The sequence below is a fragment of the Dasypus novemcinctus genome, chromosome 5 (genome assembly GCF_030445035.2).
Source record: "Dasypus novemcinctus isolate mDasNov1 chromosome 5, mDasNov1.1.hap2, whole genome shotgun sequence".
Taxonomy (NCBI): domain Eukaryota; kingdom Metazoa; phylum Chordata; class Mammalia; order Cingulata; family Dasypodidae; genus Dasypus; species Dasypus novemcinctus.
Genome location: NC_080677.1, coordinates 161,537,425 through 161,544,037, shown reverse-complemented (window position 1 = coordinate 161,544,037; position 6,613 = coordinate 161,537,425). Strand labels below are relative to the sequence as shown.

The window sequence follows — 6,613 nt, the reverse complement described above, 5'->3', positions numbered from 1 at the left end:
AAAGTTTGATGATGTGGTAAACAAGTCTTATATCTATATTTCTGAGAGAAAAGCATCAAATACTTAGTGTACACCTTTAGTTTGCTTGTAACAAAGTAACTTGTACACTTTTAACATTTAAAAAGGAGTATCATCTTCCCTTTCCAGTAAAAAAAAATTTTTTTAATAGGAACAAAATTACAATAGAGAATGTCAATTCCAAAATCAGATCCTACAGGTTCTGCTGATTCTTCCATCGAGTGGCAGGGCTCAGCTCATCATTAGGAGAGAATTATATTTTTAAAATGTCATCTTAAACTGCAAGGATGTCTGTTAAACATCACAATTAAACATACAAAAGAAGTTTATCAAAATGCCCACTTAACCCACCCAAACATCTCATACCACCTTTTGCTGACCTTCTATTACCCCATTTTTAAAAGTTTTTTTCCTTTTTTTAAGTGAGAAAAGTAGACAAATACATGTTGGTAAATGCTAATTGTCCACATTCACTTCAAGATACAGCATAATCTCTGAGCCCAATATACAGAGAAAGGAGGAAAACAGCTAGAATTCAATGCATTGCTACACAGGGGCCTAGCACCCTCCAGCTTCCAGCAGAGCAAAGGAGCAGGTTTTTCTTTTTTCCCACAGAGTACAGTGGTGTGTTGATTCCATACAGTTTTTGTTGAGACAGGAAGGGAAAAAAAATGAATTTGAAATAGAAAGAGATACTTTTTCCACTGCATTCTACTCAAGGTATTTTCCCCAAAATAAGTTGAGAACTGTGGTATAAAGGGGAGAAACGAGGCCTAAAAAACAGGGCAACTGAGCACAAGAGGAAAAAAAGCTGCAGCTTGCTTCCAGGAACTGGAGAAAATTAAAAAGGGAAGGTTGGAATCTATCAGTATTCATTAGTCATCTTCTCCTTCATCCTCCTTGTCTTCCTCTCCCTCATCTTCATCTTCATCTTCTTCCTCTTCACCCTCATCCCCTTCTTCTCAATATCTTCCAACCCTTCTTCTTCATCACCATCTTCTCCTTTCCCTTCTTCATCTTCCATATCAGGAACCAAATAGTACTGTACTGGATTTGGCCAAATATCTTTGATGACCTCTCCTAACTCATCTGCCCCTGTATCAGAGTGGTCAGTAAACCTGGTAAAGCAGCTTTCTGGTTCTTCCTGCTGCCTCTTCCTGCTGGCTTATATTGTCTTTGACTTGGACATTTCATCAATCCTGTCCAGATTTCCATTTGATTTCAGTGAACTTTGAGGATGGATCACCATTCTCATTCAGATGAAGTTCTTTAGAGAGAACTTTATTTTCAAAGTAAGAATTTGCATCAATAAAAATTCTATTCTCTAACCTGATTTTGTATCTTCAAATTCTGTCAGTCCAACTCTGGTCAAATAATGCAGCACCTCTTCATCCTCCTCCCCAAGCAGTGCAGACACTTGTAGGTGGTTGTCAAATGTTACTCCAAAATTGGGGATTTTGTTGATCAGTTCTGACCTCTTCTGAAAGAACTGTTGGTTATTGTATTTCTCTTCTCCTTTCACACTCTCCTCACTGGCTTGTTCATTAAGCCTGCCTGTTTCATTTTGTACTTCATCATTATGTTCAGTTGCTTCCTGCTGTTATTTTTCTGAGGTCTCCTTGGTCCCATCGTGGTTGGAGTTGAGCTCCTTTTTACTGACTTTGGCCACTGGTGCTGACGGTGCTACTCTGTTTGGGGGGGGGGGGTGAGTGGGGAGGGGGAGAGAAAGGAAGATGAAGGGGGTGGACAGGTGGCTTCCCCTCAAGCCACAATGGTGGTGCTCACTCAGTCAGGCCTCCTCCTCTTGGCACTTGTTCTCCTTCCCCCTCACTCTCACTGCCCATGCAGCCTGATGGACAGACCAGGGAGAGGCTGGGGCAGGGAGCTGGGGCCTGGCTGGGGCTCCTCCTTACAGAGGGGAGGCAGTGGTGGTGACAGTGGCTGGTGGGCAGGCAGCTTGGCTCCCTCAGCCTCAGTCTGCACTCTAGCTCTCAGAACTCTGCTCCAATTATACATTATTTTACTATTCTTTTAGTGGTTACCCTGGAAATCACACCTTGCATCGTTAACTTCTGATAGTTGCATACATATTATTACTTTTTTCTACTTCTCTAAGAATGCTAACCACAGAATACTTTAACTCCATTAATTTCTTTATTTTGTGTTACTATTTTTTTTTTAATTTTTTTATTTTTTATTGACTTTGTAATAATATTACATTAAAAATATATATGTGAGGTCCCATTCAACCCCACCCCCCCACCCCCCCTCTCCCCCCCCCCCAACAACACTCGTTCCCATCATCATGACACATCCATTGGATTTGGTAAGTACATCTTTGGGCACCTCTGCACCTCATATACATTGGTTCACATCATGGCCCATACTCTCCTCTATTCCATCATGTAGGCCCTGTGAGGATTTACAATGTCCGGTGATTACCTCTGAAGCACCATCCAGGGCAGCTCCATGTCCCGAAGACGCCTCCACCTTTCATCTCTTCCTGCCTTTCCCCATACCCTTTGTCCATTATGTCCACTTTTCCCAATCCAATGCCACCTCTTCTATGTGGACACTGGATTGGTTGTGTCCATTGCACCTTTATGTCAAGAGGAGGCTCAGATTCCACCTGGATGCTGGATGCAATCCTCCCATTTTCAGTTGTAATCACTCTAGGCTCCATGGTGTGGTGGTTGTCCTTCTTCACCTCCATCTTAGCTGAGTGTGGTAAGTCCAATAAATCAGATTGTAGGTGCTGGAGTCTGTTGAGGCTCAGGATCTGGCTATCTCATTGTCAGTCCAGAGATTCAAATCCCCTAACTATATCTTAAACCCCAACATTAACTGCACCTCCAGCACATTAGCATGAAAGTCTTATGAAGGGAGATCCCATCTGAGTCCAGATTCATCACACATAAACACCATTTCCAAAGAGGGGCCATCTGCCCTGGTAGTTAACCCCATCGGCCATGACCATAACTCCCATGGGTCTCTTTAGCCCTCAAAGGAACCAATATCTGGGGGTTGTATCTGCTTTATCTGTCTCTCTGACTCTGCTCAGTTGTGCATGAGGGCAAACCTTCTGCCAGCCTCCAGACTCTTTTTTAGAAACTCGTAGCCATATAAACTCATTTCTCCTTTCCATTTCCCCCTTACTTTAGGTCAAACAGCATTTTAAAGTCATGGTATTTTATGTAGACATGGATATTCTGCTGATCCGCATTGAACCTTCCGTATAAGGTCATTTTCCAGTTGCATCATCAGTTGGTAGTTGATAGTGGTCCCTCGTTGCCAGGGAGGCTCATCCCCGGGTGTCATGTCCCACGCTGGGGGGAAGGCATTGCATTTACATGCTGAGTTTGGCTTCGAGACTGGCCACATTTGAGTAACATGAAGGCTGACAGAAGGAAATTCCCAGGCACAAAGTTGCTCTAGGCCTTGTTATTATTTTGGGTTTATCAGCTCACAAGCATAGTCATTAGTATCAGGGGCTCACTGTTGAACCCTCACTCCCTCCCGGTCCCCACCACTGTACCTGGGAGACTGTCGCTGCTCCCCTAGGGACCACGACAGAGCACCACTGGCCAGGAACCCAGTACCCCCCCTACTGTGGTTTTTAATTGTTGCCACTATGAGTATATCCAAACATTTATTTTGTGTTACTATTGTCACAGTATTTAATTTTACACATTTAATCCCACAAATCATTATCAATGTATATAATCAATATTCATTTTTATTTACCTACGTATTTACCATTTCTTTTGTTCTTTATTTCCTCCTTCAGTTCCATTGGGGTTATATATATTTTTCTGCATGTATAACGCCTTTTAGTTTTTCTTTCTGCTTATATTTTCTGGTGATTACTTTTCTCTGTTATATGTATTTATTTCCCCATTCATTTTTGAAGAATATTTCCCTGATATAGAATTGTAATTTGGGCTAATTTTCTTCTGACTTTTAAAATATTTGTTCCATCATCTACTGGAGTCCATTGTTCCTACTTAGAAATCAGCTATCAGTGCTATTGTTGCTACATTGAAGATAATGTGTATTTTTTTTCCCCTCTGGCAGTTTTTTATGATTTTCTCTCTTTATAATTTTCAGTAGTTTGACTGTGATATACCCTGAAGTGATGGACTTTGCATTCATTCTTCTTGGGGTTTACAGAGCTCCTTGAATCTGTAGGTTATCTTTCATCAGTTTTGGGGAAATGTTATCTCTTCACTATTGCTACTTATTTTCTCTCTCCTCTCCTTCTGGAACATGAATAAAAGAAATGTTAAATCTTTTATTTCATCTCACATGTTTCTAAGGTTCTTCTCTATATTTTACCATCTTTTTTCTCTCTGTGCTTTAGTTTGGATATTTTTCAGTTGATTTGTTCCAGTTTACCAATCCTCCCTTTTTGTTTGCATTTAAACTCATTTTATGAGTTCTTAATTTTCAGTGCTGTGCTTTTCAGTCCTAAAATAATGATTTGATTCTTTTTAAAGGATTACAAATTTTCCATTGAAATTCTGCATCTTTAATCTTCTTTCATATTTTTATCCCTTTTTTTGAACATACTAAGCATACTTTTCAAAGCCCTTGTTAGAACTTCACTATCTGGATAAATTTTGGGCCTTTAAATTTTTTTTAAGTCATGTGATCTTGCCTTTTGGAATGCCTAGTAGTTTTTCAATTGAATTTAAGACATTATGCATGAAGATGTAGCCCCCAGATGATATCTTCCTCTAGAGATGATACCCTGTTTCCTGTGATGGACTGATAGAGTGGTACCTGCTCATTTCATTCCAACTAGACAGTGCTGAATCAAGGCTGAGCCCTGATAAAACTTAGTCTACTTCTACTCTACTGCTGGCCCTCCAGGATTTGCAACGAAGAGCCTGCATATTCTGTGAGGCCCCTACTCCTTAAAAAAAAAGTCTGAACTCTAATCTCTCCTCACAAAATTGCTAAAAAGACAATATTCTGGTTTTTGGTGACTTTCCACTTGGACCTAATAGTCATCAAATATTCTAAGAGGAAAACTGGCCATTTACTTAAAGGTCACAAATGCTCTGCTCAGTTCTCTGTCCCCCAGCAGATGCCTTTTATTGGTACAAAACCCAGATTCTGAGTATCCTAGCCAAGTCCAGAATTGACAGATGATCCAAGGGTAAAAGTAGCTCTCTGGGGGTTCTTCTGTCTCTGGAGTTGCAATAAGCATAATAATGGCCCCCCAAAGATGTCCATGCCTACTTCTGAGAACCTGTGACTATGTTACCTTACATGGTAAAGAGGGCCTTAACAATGTGGTTTAGGTTATGGACCTTGAGATGGGAGGATTATCAGGCATTATGTGGTGTTCCCAATCTAATAACATGAGGCCTTAAAAGTGGAGAACCTTTCCAGGCTGGTGTCAGAGTGAGGGGTCAGAAGGATGTGTGATGACAGAAGATGGGGCAGAGACGCTCTGCTGCTGGTTTTGAAGATGCAGGGAAGGGCCATGAGTCCAGAGATGTGAGGACACTGTAGAAGCAGAAAAGGCAAGGAAACAGATTCTCCCCTAAAAACCTCCAGGAACTAATACAGCTCGTCTGACACCTTGATTTAGCCCAGAGATACCCTTGTCATATTTCTAACCTATGGAACTATTAAGATAATAAATTCATGTTGTTTCAAGTTACTAGATGTGTCATAAATGTAATGCAGGAGCCTTAGCCCCTTTAGTTTTCATTACCTCAAAATCTTTCTGCTGTCTACAAAGAGATGTGTTTTGCCTAGCTTTCCTAGTTGTTCCTTAGGAAGTGCTGGTCTGCTGCTGTCTACTTCATTGCTCCTAGATAATAGCTCATATTTTTTTCCAAACAAACATTCCTCCTTCCTCCCTCTTCTCATCCCTTGGTAACCTGTTAATTCACTCTCCGTCTCTGTGAACTTGCTATTCCCAATTACCCCTGATAAGTGATATCTTATAATATTTACCCTTATGTGCCTGGTTTATTTCCTGAGCATGTTTTCTAGGATCTTCCATTTTGCACCGTGTCTCAGAACTTCATTCTTTCTGTGGCTGAACAATGTTCTGTTATGTGTATGTACCACATTTGTTTAGCCATTCATTTGTTCATGGACACTTGGGTTGCCTCCATCTTTAGGCTATTGTAGGTAGTGCTGCTATAAACCTTTGTGTACAAGTATCAGTTTGAGACCTTGTTTTCACTTTCTTTATATATCTAGACATCGAATTTCTGGTTCATATGGTAATTCTATAATTAACTTTTTGAGAAACCACCATATTGCATTCCACAAGGGGTACATCATTTTCCATTCCCACTATCAATGCACTAGAGTTTCAATTTCTCCACATCTTCTCCAACACTTGTTTTACTTTCCTTTAAAAAAAAAAAACAAAAACCATCCTTGTGTGTATGAAGTGGTATCTCATTGTGGTTTTGATTTTCATTTCTCTAATTGGCTAATCATGGTGAGCATCTTTTCATATGCTTACTGGCCATTTGTATATCTTATTTGCCAAAACATCTATGTAAGCCCTTTATAATTGGGTTGCTTTTCTTTTTGTTGTGCATTATTAAAGTTCTTTATATACTCT

The 6,613-nt window shown here is 40.3% G+C and overlaps 1 pseudogene; it reads right to left on the bottom strand.

Annotated features, from left to right (window-relative positions):
- Positions 1–893: 893 nt before the first annotated feature.
- LOC101428058 (protein SET-like) overlaps positions 894–6,613 on the bottom strand; it is a 45,501-nt pseudogene continuing 39,781 nt past the window's right edge.